Source organism: Pongo pygmaeus, chromosome 6, assembly GCF_028885625.2.
Source record: "Pongo pygmaeus isolate AG05252 chromosome 6, NHGRI_mPonPyg2-v2.0_pri, whole genome shotgun sequence".
Classification (NCBI taxonomy): Eukaryota; Metazoa; Chordata; class Mammalia; order Primates; family Hominidae; genus Pongo; species Pongo pygmaeus.
Genome location: NC_072379.2, coordinates 101690460 through 101704716, shown reverse-complemented (window position 1 = coordinate 101704716; position 14257 = coordinate 101690460).

The following is a 14257-nucleotide window of genomic DNA, read 5'->3' as shown; positions in this document are numbered from 1 at the left end:
ATTTATGTGGCCAACAGACGTATGAAAAAATGCTCATCATCACTGGTCATTAGAGAAATGCAAATCAAAACCACAATGAAATACCATCTCATGCTAGGTAGAATGGTGATCATTAAAAAGTCAGGAAACAACAGATGTTGGAAAGGATGTGGAGAAACAGGAACGCTTTTATGCTGTTGGTGGGAGTATAAATTATTTCAACCATTGTGGAAGACACTGTGGTGATTCCTTAAGGATCTAGAACTAGAATTACCATTTGACCCAGCAATCCCGTTACTGGGTATATACCCAAAGGATTATAAATTATTCTACTCTGAAGACACATGCACATGTATGTTTATTGCAGCACCATTCACAATAGCAAAGACATGGAACCAATCCAAATGCCCATCAATGATAGACTGGATAAAGAATATGTGGCACATATACGCCATGGAATACTATGCAGCCATAAAAAAGGGTGAGTTCATGTCCTTTGCAGGGGCATGGATGAAGCTGGAAATTGTCATTCTCAGCAAACTAACACAAGAACAGGAAACCCAACACCTCATGTTCTCACTCATAGGTGGGAGTTGAACAATGAGAACACTTGGACACAGGGAGGAGAACATCACACACTGGGGCCTGTCGGGGGTGGGGGGCTAGAGGAGGGATAACATTAGGAGAAATTCCTAATGTAGATGACTAGTTGATGGGTGCAGCAAACCACCCTGGCACATGTATACCTATGTAACAAACCTGCACATTCTGCACGTGTATCCCAGAACTTAAAGCATAATAAAGAAAAGAAGGAAGGCAAGGAAGGAAGGAAGGAAAGGAAGGAAGGAAAGGAAGGAAGGCAAGCTGGCAAGAACACATAACAAATATCTGTGTGGCTTTACAAAAACACAGGAAGAATACATGAGAAATCATGACGTTGTTTACTCACACAGGATTGGCTAGAATGTGTGGAAAAAAGGAGAGAAGACAATTCCCTGAGTATACATTTTCAGATCTTTTTAATATTCTTTAATTTTTTCTTTTATCCGCTTTTAAGTTCTGGAGTACATGTCCAGGATGTGCAGATTTATTACACAGGTAAACGTGTGTCATGGTGGTTTGCTGCACAGGTCAACCCCATCACCTAGGTATTAAGGTCTAGCATCCACTAGCTGTTCTTCCTGATACTGTCCCTAATATTCTAATACTAAAGAAATGTAATTAAGCCAGCAAGGATGGGAAGGGGGTAGGGGGTGGGGAAGACTCATATTAAAAGTAAACTCATCTCTAAACCAGAAATAATAGCAATATCTATACAAGTAAATACATGTAAAGTACTCAGAACAGTGCCTACTACATGTAAACACTGAACAGGTGTTAGCAACATTGCTATTATTGTGTTAGTATATCAGGTACCTGGTGCTACCGGCAAAACCAGTTTATCATCCACCTGTCTCCAGTGTTGCTACTCAAAGTTTGGTCCTCGTTAGAAAGGCACATCTCAGACCCCACCCCAGACCTGCTGAATCAGAATCTGCATTTTTAACGGGATCCGCAGGTGATTCCTATGCACATTAAAGTGTAAGAAGTACTGGGCTACAGACAGGTATGTGACAAAATAATTTCATAGGATGGCAAAGGCCAAGTGGCAAATGAAGGACACCAGAAATACACGTCCCAGGAGCCCAACTCCTCGTTAGTAAATTACCCTGTTAAGATTTGTTTAGAGACGTTCAAAAGCGTGGAGAAAAGCAAATTTGGTTTCCTCAGCTAGGGACGCGGAGAGTTGTCTGGTGCCCTTGAAGAGATCGCCCTCGTGTGGAGTAGGGAGGGAATCTCTAGCCTTTCCTCTTGGATGAAGAACAGCACCAGCGCTCCAAGCCAAAGGCCTGGCCTAGGTTCTAGAGGTGGGGTCTCCTCGGCAGAAGCCTCTGGTGTCTGCAGGCGTGCATTTACAGCTTTAAGACCAAACAGCTAGTCCACCACGTGTCACTACAGTGTGCACGCGCAGAAATGCACAAAGCAAAAAAAAAGATGCTCTTAATGAACCAACTATAATCCTTGCTAAGACATACAGCCAGAGGGAAGTGTGTATTTGAAATCATTTTCTACCCCTCACCCTCTTGGAGCCCGGCACTCTGGCTGCGGTGCTGTCTTGTATCCGAGTTGTTAGAAGCAAAACAAGCTATTTCCTATCTAATTTTTTTTTAAGAGACGGAGTCTCGCTTTGTTGCCCAGGCTGGTCTCAAACTCCTGGGCTCAAACAATTCTCCCATCTTGGGGTAACATGTTATGTTATTCTACTTAATAAAAAGCAAAAGTTGTTTTATAAATTCTAACTTAAAAGCCCGGAAAATAACCTATCATGCATTGCCTTGATGTGCAATAGTCAATATTTGCAAAGTGTTAACCAAAGGCAGTTCATCAAAGATTTTTGAAAATTCAAAAAAAAAAACAACTCACATTCACATTGTCCTCAGGATTTCCTAAGTTTTCGAATGTTCCTGTACGAAACCGAATCCGAGTCTCTATAATGATTGTAATTGAAAAGGTAAGTCAGGGTTTTGTTTTTTTTTTTTTTTCATTTTAAAATCACAATATGCAATGTTTTCCACTTGAACGATATACCTTGTGTATTGTGCTTGCTTCAGCCTCGAGCCTCTACTAACGTTCCACCTCAAGGCGACCGGAATGCCACCTGGAGAAACTCCTGGGCGGTAGGGGAAGAAAGCCGGTCTCATCAGAGTACATTTGCGGGGCTTGACGACCAAGGTGTTAAATTCCAAACACACTTTGGAAAGTTCTAGGTGCTTGGGAAGACACCCGTGGGGCGGGGCGGGGCGGGGCGGGGCGGGGCGGGGTGGGCTCGGGTTACCGGGAGGCGTGGGGCGCGGCCGGCACTGCCCGCGGCGCCTCCTCCTAGAGCCTCACCTGGAGGCAGCGCGCGCGTCCAAGAGGCAGCGGCTGGGGAGCGCGGCGGGGCGGCTCCGCCCAGGGCAGCCCGGGCTGGTGAGTGCGCGCGGGCGGCCGCGGGGCCTGGGGTCGCGGTCCCTTGGGAGGGGGCTGAGCAGGGGCCTTCGCTGTCACCGCCTCTGCCCCTCTCTTCCGGGCTCCATGTCGCGCTTTTTCCCTAAACGAACAGGTGACAGGGCTGACCTGCCGGCACTCTGCTGGTCTATACGCCAGGAAGGAGAAAGTCTCACTCACGAAGCTCTTTCGTTTGCAACCCCCGTCCCCTCGCCCTCTGCAGCTCCACACAGCATTTTTACTTCACGTTTGCCTCCTCGAATCCCTTCGGTGCTAATCCAGCCCTTTGCCGTTTCCGGTTTGGGTCTGGCTTGTTTGTATCCAAATCGAATTACACAAAACCAGGCCCTCAGTTCTGCCTCTGGCCCTCTCTCCGGAGACCGGCCCTGCCTCCTCCTGTGCCGGGCTGGGCTTTCCCGGCATTGGCCGCCCGGAGACCCCAGGGAGCGAGGCTGTGGTCCCGAGACTGGGCCCTCCGCTCAGCGCCGGGCAAGGTTCGAACCCCGGGTCTCTGATTTCTCCGCTCACGAAGGGACTGCTCAGAGCCTAACAGCCCTAAAATTTGGTATTGGCCCCCTGCCGGGAAATCCTTCTCCCTACTAATCAGGCATCGCGGCAGGTGCTCTGCCATCATAGAGGCTCTGACACGCTGGACTCTCGAAGCTCGCGGCAGTGTTTATTTTTAGGAGAGATTTAGTTGATCGGGAACCAATTGACTTGGTTGACTGCCTCATCTAGTGCGCACCTGGGCCGGGCCCTGCCGGGAAGGCGTGCTGGACGTTCTCAATGAGCTCCGAGACCTACAGAAGAAACAGCTGCAAGGATCCGATCTGCTAGCTATGAAGAAAGCCTCAGATACGCTGTGGGTTGGGCAAAATTCTTTTCCTAGCTTCGATGAGTGCAGTGGATTCTAGAATTTAAACAACATTCATGGAGACTCTTAACAAAAAAATAGTAACCTTTTGCGGGGACAGACTGAGATTTAGCTTTTTCCTGTCTGAAAATTGAACAATCTGCACTAGATATAAAGGTATTATCTAAAGTTTAGGAATTTACAGCATAGAAATGCAGGGGAATTCGGAATATGCAATAGGAAGTATCAACCTTTTTGAAAATGAAATTTAAAATGTATTTTTGCGAGGCATCCCTTCTAATTACTGTAGTATTGCTTTGTATCAGAAGACTTTCAGGCAGAGGACAGGAGGGAGGAGAGAGAAATTCAAACTAATTTGCATTAGAAAGAAACTTAGGGTGAAGAATTCCCAGGTAAGGTTGCTATATCTCATATCTTAAGTGCACTGTTGGAAAGCTTTCTAGTCTATTAGGTAACACTTGAACCCCCAATTCTCTTACGTAGCATTTCTTTTTTTGTCTCTTTAACTACTCTGAAACTGTACAGAGTTACACTTTCCTCATTAATTTATGAGTGAAACCAAAAGAATTGACTCAATCCAACAAGTATTTGAGTGCCTTTCGCATAGAGGCGCTTTGCTAAGAACAGAAGAATGGAAGACTGAGGAAGTTTCTAACAATCAATGGATTGCCTTGTGCGGTGTAGATGCAGGTGTGCACTGCCTATTTAGTTGACAATCAAAATCAGTTGAGTTTTCATCTCATTCTAAATATCATGTGTTGCCCCCTGGTATCTTAATTTTTCTACCGTTGCAGGTAGTCTGCATTTTAGTAACCCAAGTGAAACAGTTTTCTAGGGAAATCATGATAAATGGGAAGTACGTCCATATTCCCAGGTGTTCTCATTATCATTAAGTTAATAAAGTTAAGAAAAATGAGATGATGATTTTCCTTTCTTTTGGTTTCAAACTAGTGAAATCTTGCACAAAAGACACAGCATGGTTAAATTTAATCATTTTGTGCTTCAGAGTACATTTTATGTAAGTCTATTCTTTTGGAGGATAGATCCAGTTTCATGAACTCATTTAATCCTTCTTTTGAAGACTAGTTCCAGGACCAACTTCATAAAATGTTTTATTGTAGGTACCAACAACTATTAACGTCATTATCTTCTCCCCACCTTCACCCTTGAAAACAATTGTATTCTAGATGACTATGAAGGAGGGGACAGGACTCTTTCAAAATCTGGAGGACACTAGGGACTTACCCCAGAAAAAAAATAAAAAAAGCACACCCATTCAAAATCTTGTACACCTTTCAGAGGATTCCTGGTGCCCAGGTTATGAGAGCTTGCTTCAGAACGGGTCAGCAAATTAGTCAGAGGGTAAGTAGATGGAGGGAAAGGGAAGTGAAGCAACGTGGGTAAATTCACAAATTGAGTGGGTATGACTTAATTTACTTTCAAATGGAATAAATACGTGGCCCCTTGAGTAAGTATTCTGTGAATGGGAAGGAATAATTGTATTATTTGTAAAAGACTAAAGACAGATTAGCCTAATTAAGTTTTTAATTGATCAAGATCAGCTCTTATCTTGAACATTATGAGTCTCTCATTTTTCTACTTTTCTTGCTGTTTTCAAGGCAAGTGCTCTAAGAGGGTTTGCTTCCAGTACTGATGATGCCCCATTTGGGACACAATTTCTCATATGCAAACTTGTATTCATGAATTGCTACATATGGGAATGGTTGAGTTCAAAAATTGAACTATAGCTTTCTCACACCCTAGCAGTTCACTCTTAGGAAGAAGATATAATTATATGTAATTAGTCTATCCCATGTAAGCCACTGTGATAGCGGTAGCTGTGCCTTGGAAGGGAGTGGGTTGGTATTAGGAATGAAAGGACAGTGTTAAGAAATATTTTGGACATAGCTTCTTTCAAAAAACAAACCAGCAACTGCTGAATTAACTTCCTTTTCTTCTTCTATACTTAGGGCCAAGGAGCAAGCTCACCCTTCTCCAGCTCTCAGCCCCAGTGATCAAGGCTTCAGTGAACTGCACTGGAGCTCCCAGCGGGGGATCTTGTCCCCTGTCCTGACTTTTGTGCTGCACTTTGGATCTGGGTAAGTAGACAGCCCCCTGGAACTAGTAAATAGGAGAGTGGGTCAGAGGTAGTGATGGATTTTATCCAGATCAAAAGATTCCTCAAAATTTCCAGAGGTCTAAATCACACAACACTATTTGGAAGAAAAGTATAAGAGAGAATGCGAGAACCATCACACCTTACACTTTTAACTTGGATCAGGATCAGCCTAAGATATCCTAAGTTATCAACCAGCTTTGACTTAAAGTATTCTTGAGTAGCAACTAGGTGGTGGGCCAACAACCCTAGAATGTACTTGATAGATGCTTATTGGGTTTGTAAATTAATGGAGATCACGGTTTTAAGCCAAGCTCTGCCACTAACCAGGCATATGATCTTGGGTAAGTCACATGTCAGTTAAATTCTTTGGACCTTAATTTTTCTATGTATAAAATGAGGGTGTTATATGGGACCCGTGGTTCTCAGCAACTAATGTATGATTCCATTGCATTTGCATTGCCTGGGAGTTTATTTAGAAAAAAACCCAACAGAGATCCTGATTAATTATTAATCAGATTTATTCTGAGGATAAAGTCCTTAGTGTTCCCTAGATTTTGAAAAAGACCTGTCCCCTCCCTCATGGCCCTCCAGAATATAATTGTTTTCAATAGTGAAAGTGTGGGCCAGGCTCAGTGGCTCACACCTGTAATCCCAGCACTTTGGGAGGCCGAGGAGGGTGTACCATTTGAGACCAGGAGTTCGAGACCAGCTTGGCCAACATAGCAAAACCCTGTCTCTACTAAAAATATAAAAATTAGCTGGGCCTGGTGGCATATGCCTGTAATCCCAGCTACTTGGGAGGCTGAGGCAGAAGAATCGAACCCAGGAGGTGGAGGTTGCAGTGAGCTGAGATTGCACCACTATACTCCGGCCTGGGCAACGAGAGGGAGACTCCGTCTCAAAGAAAAAAAAAAAAAAAAAAGAGTGATGAAGGTGGGGAGGAGATAATGGACTGGCATAGGCCTAGGCATCTTTATTTTTTAAAAGTACCTCCAGCAAATACTAATGTCCAGTCAGGATTGAGACTCACTGGGTTAAGTGATTGCTAAGAACTGATTCTAAGATTGTGTCATCTTAGGATGGAAAGCAGGCCCACAGAGTCCCTGTTAAACATTGCCTGGCCCAGCATTGCGCCTCCTCTGTGGTAACCAAACCTAAACATGCGTTTCTCAGAAGCAGTCCAGATCAAGCCATTTCAGGTTATTCAGGGGGAGCTGCTGTGCCTGCTCACCTTTTCGATATTCCCACAATCCTTTGCTGACTTTGCAGCACCCAGTAGTTTTTGATGGACTGAATTAGGTGTAAGTCTGCCTATCCAGGATGATCAGCTGTTCCTAAAGGTCCCCAGAGATGATAACATCTCTGCTCTGGGTATCCATGCCAGTGTTTAATAGCCTCTTGAAATTTTCTTCTTGAAGTGATCTGTGACTTGTTGAGGTGGGGAAGAAAGGTGTCAGCAGGGGATAAGCATGATCAACTTGACCGTAGCTGAAATGTGAGCTTCAGTGTCCAAACTGAGATAAAAAATGATCCTCACACCTTCTCAAGTAGTTGAAGACTATTGAGTTACCAGAACTGAAAGAGGAGAAAAAGAGCACATTGTTTACCTTAATTATTTCTTGGGACCTAATCATGTTGCCATTACATTGTAAATTCTTTAGATTTCCACACTTGGAAAATTCTTCTAAATTTAGAGTTAGGACTTACTAAATTGTAATCCATGAAAGGTATTTGTTTACTCTACTTTTCTTTTAATCTCCTACTACCTTTCATTTCCCAAAATACCTAGAAGACAAAAAACAGTGCGTATATGTGACTGTCAAATCGGTAAGAGAGACAGACATGAGGTGACCAAAAATGGAAAGGCATTAAGGAAGAAAAACTGACAAGGGTAAGAGGCACGTGGGTTACCAGGAGCTACACTTAATTTCTCTCTTTTCTTTCTTGATTAGTCTTATCTCTGCTATAAGCCTATTCTCAAGCTTGCCAAAATGCAGGCAGATCACCATGTCCCACCTGCTCCGTGTTGACAAATGTGGGCTTATGGCCCTTGATTCCCGCATGTTCCCTGCAGCCTTCCATACACAGTGCATGCAGTACTGTCTCCAGGGGTGAACTGGCAGCCTGGACACACTTGGTCTAATCCAGCATTGGCCAATCCCAGGGCCTGACTTAATTCTAAATCACAGCTTAGGTTGGAGCATATTTTTTCCTGGAGTGGAAAAGCTACTGGCGTAAAGTTCTTTACCTCTGTATCTCAGAGGACTGGCCTTTACCTGATGTCAAAAATCCAATGCAGACCTAAAAAACCAGCTCAGCCCCCACCTCTCCAGCCACCTAGAGCTGGTTGTACTCATTGCCAGTAAACAAACAAAACAATTCTAGGATTGGAGTCATTTTATATGTTTATTGCTGATCGTTATTCCCAAAGATTTAGTAGTATTGGGCACATGTTCTTTTGTTATTTCATAATTTATTCCTGACCTACTTCTTAAAATGAATTAAAGTAGGAAGAAATGTATCAGGAAAAGGTAGATTTGTCATAATTTCAACTCTACTGGAAACTTAATTATTACTAAACTCAATGGCCCATTTATGTGTTTATAAATAAAAATGTATCCTTACATACATCTAGTTTCTTGATAATAAGAATAAGGTTGTGCTAGTCCTTAGGATTATCATTAGTTTGCTTTTTAAATCTTTACTTCCAAAAAGCATTACAATTTTGCAAAATAATTAGAAACGGTAAAAATTTCTTAGCCAGTCCCTGTTTATTGAACACTTTTAACAATAATCTGAAAGGTAACAGGGTTTTCGTTGCTTCCTTTCTTGCTTTATTATTTCCTTCCTTTCTTCCTAGAGTCACTCATTATCCAACAAATATCTAATGAGTTCCCCCTATGCCCCTGACTTCATGTAGCTTACATTCTTATGAAGAGGGGAAGGGAGACAGAAAATAAAGAAGTAAACCATCATATAGGTTAGATAGTGTTAAGTGCTATGGAGGAAAATACAGCTAGAAAGAAGGTGGTAGAGGTGTTGGCTGTGACGTTTTTAAAAGAAGGTGGTCAGAAAAATCTTCCCCTGAGAAAGTGATATTGAGCATAGACCGGAAGGTGGTGAAGGAGGAAGTTACGAGTCTATCTGGGAGTAGAGCATCCTGGCCAGTGCAAAGCCCCTGAGGCAGACAAGTGCTTGGCATGTTCATAAAACAGCAAGGAGACCAACTGCGGTGGCTCATGTCTATCATCCCAGCACTTTTGGGAGGCCAAAGCGGGCGGATTGCTTGAGGCCAGGAGTCCAAGACCAGCCTGAGCAACATGGTGAAATCCCATCTCTACTAAAAACACAAAAATTAGCTGGGCGTGGTTGTGCACGCCTGTAATCCCAGCTGCTCGGGAGGCTGAGGTGCCAGAATCACTTGAATCCGGGAAGCAGATGTTGCAGCGAGCTGTGATCTCAGCACTGCTCTCCAGCCTGGGCAACAGAGTGAGACTCTGTCTCAAATCAGACAAACAGACAACAACAACAACAGACAGCAAGGAAGTCCATGTGACTGGAGCAGAGTGACAAGGTGGGAAGGCAAAGAAAATGACCACAGCAAGGAAAGGAGCAGTGGGCAAGAGTTTGAGAGGGTGCTAAAGATCACACAGGGCCCCTTTTCAGTGGGATACTTGTAAGGTGATGTGAAGATGGGGTTTCTTACTGTTTAGTTGAAACAGCAGCAGCCTGTGTTCTCTTTCTTCCTTGTTATACCTCCTGGATAGTCCCCCAGCTTTCCTTTCCTCTCCAAATTAGCCTCTTCCCATTCCTACTCTTGTGCTTCCTTTCCCCCAAGGCTGGCTGCAGAGAGGGCTTCAGTTTCCCTTTCTCCTTGTTGCCCTGAAGATAAGTCTGCCCCTCCTATTCTAAGAAATGTGCTGCTAGTTGCTAAAGAATAAAAACTGTCAGGTAGCACCCAACCCAATAGTCATGAAAGAAATCTTAATAAACTTATGCAAAATGTATTCTTAGTTTATACTGCAGACCAGTCACAAAGTGGTTGTGTTGCTGTTGAGCTTAGTTGAACCTGTGTGTTTTGTTGGGTCTGCACATTGTTTCATGAAAATGTGGATTGATTTCCAACATTTAAAAATTGAGAAATTTTTTATTAAAATGTATTTTCAAGTTTTCCTTCCAAATTCATGTTCCTGATAAAGTTCTAGAATAGGCAAAACTGATCTATGGTGATAGAAATCAGAACTACAGTTGCCGACACATCAGAGATTGACTGGGTAGGGACAGAAGGGAAATTTCTAGATAATGAAAGATTATATTTCTAGTAGTCTGAAATGCACAGTAAACTCATTAAACCATATACTGATCTGTATAGTTCACTATGTGTACATGAAATCCCAATATAGCTGGGTGCAGTGGCTAACACTTGTAATCCCAGCACTTTGGGAGACTGAGGTGGGTGGATCGCTTGAAGTCAGGAGTTCAAGACCAGCCAGGCCAACATGGTGAAACTCTGTCTCTACTAAAATTATGAAAATTAGCTGGGTGTGGTAGCACATGCCTGTAATCCCAGCTACTTGGGAGGCTGAGGGAGGAGAATTGCTTGAACCTGGAAGGCAGAGGTTGCAGTGAGTCGAGAGAGAGATTCCATCTCAAAAAAAAAAAAAAAGAAATCTCAATAGAAAGAAAATTTTTTAAAATTATAACTAATATTTTAACTGACAAATTATAATTTTATATATTTATGGATACAATGTGATGTTTTGATATATGTATACAATGGAGAATTATTAAATCAAGCTAACATGTCCACCAACCTGCTTACTTACCTGGTTTTTATAATTTGAAATTTACTCTTAGTTTTTTAAAAATATACAGTTGACCCTTTGTATCCACAGGTTCTGCAGATAGAGAGGGCCAACTAGGGACATGAACATCTGTGGATTTCGATATCCTTGTGGGGTCCTGGCACCACTCTCCTGTGGATATAGAGGGCTGAAGTCACGGTTATGATTTCTATCACCATAGATTAGTTTTGCCTATTCTAGAACTTCATATAGAACATGAGTTTGGAAGGAGAACTTGAAACTACATTTTAATAAAAACTTTCTCAATTTTTAAATGTTGGAAACCAATGCAAATTTTCATGAAGCAATGTGCAGACCCAACAAAGCACACAGTCCCGCTGCTGTGCAATCGCTCTCAAAACCTATTCTTGTCTATCTTAAACTTTGTACCCTTCAATCAACAATTCCCCATTCCTTCCCTCCCACCCATGACCTAGCCTCTGGTCAACACCATTCTACTCTCTACTTCTGTGAGTTTTTTAGATTCCACATGTAAGTGAGATGATGTGGTATTTGTCTTTCAGTACCTGGCTTTTTTCACATAGCACGATATCCTCCAGATTCATCCATATTATCACAAATGACATGATTTCCTTCTTTTTTAAGGCTGAATCATATTTCACTGTGTCTACATACCACATTTTCTTTATTCATTCATCCATTGATGAACACTTAAATTGGTTCCATGTCTTAGCTATTATGAATAATGCTGTAATAAACATGGGAATGCAGATATCCCTTTGACATATTGATTTCAACTCCTTTGGATATAAACCCAGAAGTGGGATTGTTGGATCATATGGTAGTTCTATTTTCAGTTTTCTGAGGAACTGTCATACCATTTTCCATAATGGTTGTACTAATATACACTCCCACCAACAATGTGTGAGAGTTCCGTTTTCTCTGCATGCTCACCAACAATTGTTATCATTCATCTTTTTGATGAAGGCCATTCTAACAGGTGAGGTTATGTATCATTGTGGTTTTAAAGTGCATTTCCCTAAATACTGGTAATGCTGGACATTTTTTCATGTACCTCTTGGCCATTTCTGCATCTTTTGAGAAATGTCTATTCTGGTCCTTTGCCCATTTTTTAATTGTGTTATTTGTTTTCTTGCTATTGGGTTGTTTGAGTTCCTTATATATTTTAGATATTAAGCACTTGTCAGATGTGTGGTTTGCAAATATTTACTCCCATTCTGTGGGTTGTCTCCTCATTTTGTTGTTTCCTTTGCTCTGCAGAACCTTAGTTTGATGCCATCTCATTTGTCTGTTTTTGCCTTTGTTGTCTGTGACTTTGGAGCCATAACCAGAAAATCATTATGGACACCATAATGAGACCCTTTCTCTATGAAGAAAAATTTAAAAATTAGCCAGCTGTGGTGGCACATGCCTGTGATCCCAGTTACTCAAGAGGCTGAGGCAAGAGAACAGCTCAAGTGCAGGAGGTTGAGGCTGCAATGAGCCATGATCACACCACTGCCCTCCAGCCTGGGTGACAGAGTGACATCTGTCTCAGAAAGAAAAAAAAAAAGAAAGAAAATGGCTGCTTCAGGAAATAGAACTAGAGTTGGGGAGAATAGGATGGAAAACTATTGCTTTTCATTATTAGTTCTTTCATAATACTTGCAATTTTATCATGTGTATATTATGTTGGAAAAAGAAATGACTAGTCAACCAGTAGATTCTCCTTTCATTTTTGCTTAGAGAACTTTTTTCTATTAAAGTATCTGTCATTCAAACCTAAGCACCACTTTGAATTACTGAGCTTTTTACCTCAAAGAAAATTCTAAAGGCATATCTTGTGAGTGTTAAAGATCTTTCAAGTGTTTCTGGCTGGAAAATAAATCTTGCTATTTATTAACTTAGGGAGTCACAGCAAATTACTGCTGGAAAGGATTCAACTTATTTAGTGGTATGGAATAATTTATCCGTGGCAGAGTGATTTTGAGCAGTAGTTCTGTATAGGACAAAGGAGGACTGGGGTATGGTCAAATAGCAAGAGCCCATGGCTGCAAATTGGAACCTGCATCCTGCCTTTTATGGACTTTAAAGATCTGATCCTACTTGACCTCTCCAGTTTTATTTCCTGTAACCACCCAAAGCACGATTTCTACCAGTACCTTTGGTATTCCATGAACATGTCATATTAGCGTTTACCTTTTCACATCTCTGTGCAAAATCACGTGCCTGCCTTTTTGCCTTCTATCCATTATTTGAGAGCCACTCAAATCCAGTATCCTCTCCAAAGCCATCCTCTGGAACAGCAGGCAGAAGCCAGGACCTTGGTCACCCTACTTAGATCAAGTAACTCGCCAGATGTCCCACCATAGTGGCAGAACCAGGACTTGAACTGAGGTCTATGTCATTCCATAGCCTGTACTCCCAGTTGCCATTTACAGATAAGGAAATTAGGGTACAGAAATCTTGTATATCTTGCCAAAAAACATGAAGCTCTAAAGTGCCAGCTCTGGCTGGGCGCGTTGGCTCACGCCTGTAATCCCAGCACTTTGGGAGGCCAAGGAGGGCGGCTCACCTGAGGTCAGGAGTTTGAGACCAGCCTGGCCAGCATGGTAAAACTCCATCTCTACTAAAAATAAAGAAATTAGCCAGGTGTGGTGGCGCGTGCCTGTAGTTCCAGCTACTTGGGAGGCTGGGGCAGAAGAATCGCTTGAACCCAGGAGGCAAAGGTTGCAGTGAGCCGAGATCGCACCATTGCACTTTAGGGTGGGCTACAAGAGTGAAACTCCATTTCAAAAAAAAAAAAAAAAAGTGCCAGTTGCAGCCTTCAAATACAGTCCTGAACCCTAGGCTCTGCATGTGATATTGCCTCTACAGATATTAACGTGTAAGAGTCCTTTGGCAGAGGAATTTAAGGGGAGTGGATAAGTATTGTTTTTGCCTCTGAAAGTAATGGCAAAAACCACAATCACTTTTGCACCAACCTAATATAAAAGAAGAGGGAAAGGATGGGCACAGCACAAGACTACATGCTATGGCAACCTTGGCCCCCGCCACTCACTCAAGATCATTCAGCCAACAAATGTCTGGTAGCCGGCTGCATGCCAGGCTGTGCACTTGATGCTCACAAATAACAGTCCTGCCCTCATCGAGCTTACAGTCTACATTCAAAACCAGCTTGCATAGGTCTTAGGGCCTTTTGCTCTTTCTACATATTGAGCCACTATAATTAATCAATGATAGTTAATAAGGGAAAACAGATAGATAATATATTCTAGTTATTGCTAACAGTCCAAAAAGTAATAAGAATGGAAAACAGCTTTTTCTTTTTTTTTTTTTTTTTTATTTATTTATTTTTTTTTTTGAGTCCTTATTTAGTTATTATCTTTTTTATTAGAAATATCTTTATAGAATTTTTCTTTTTTTTTTTTTTTTTTCTTTTATTATTATTAT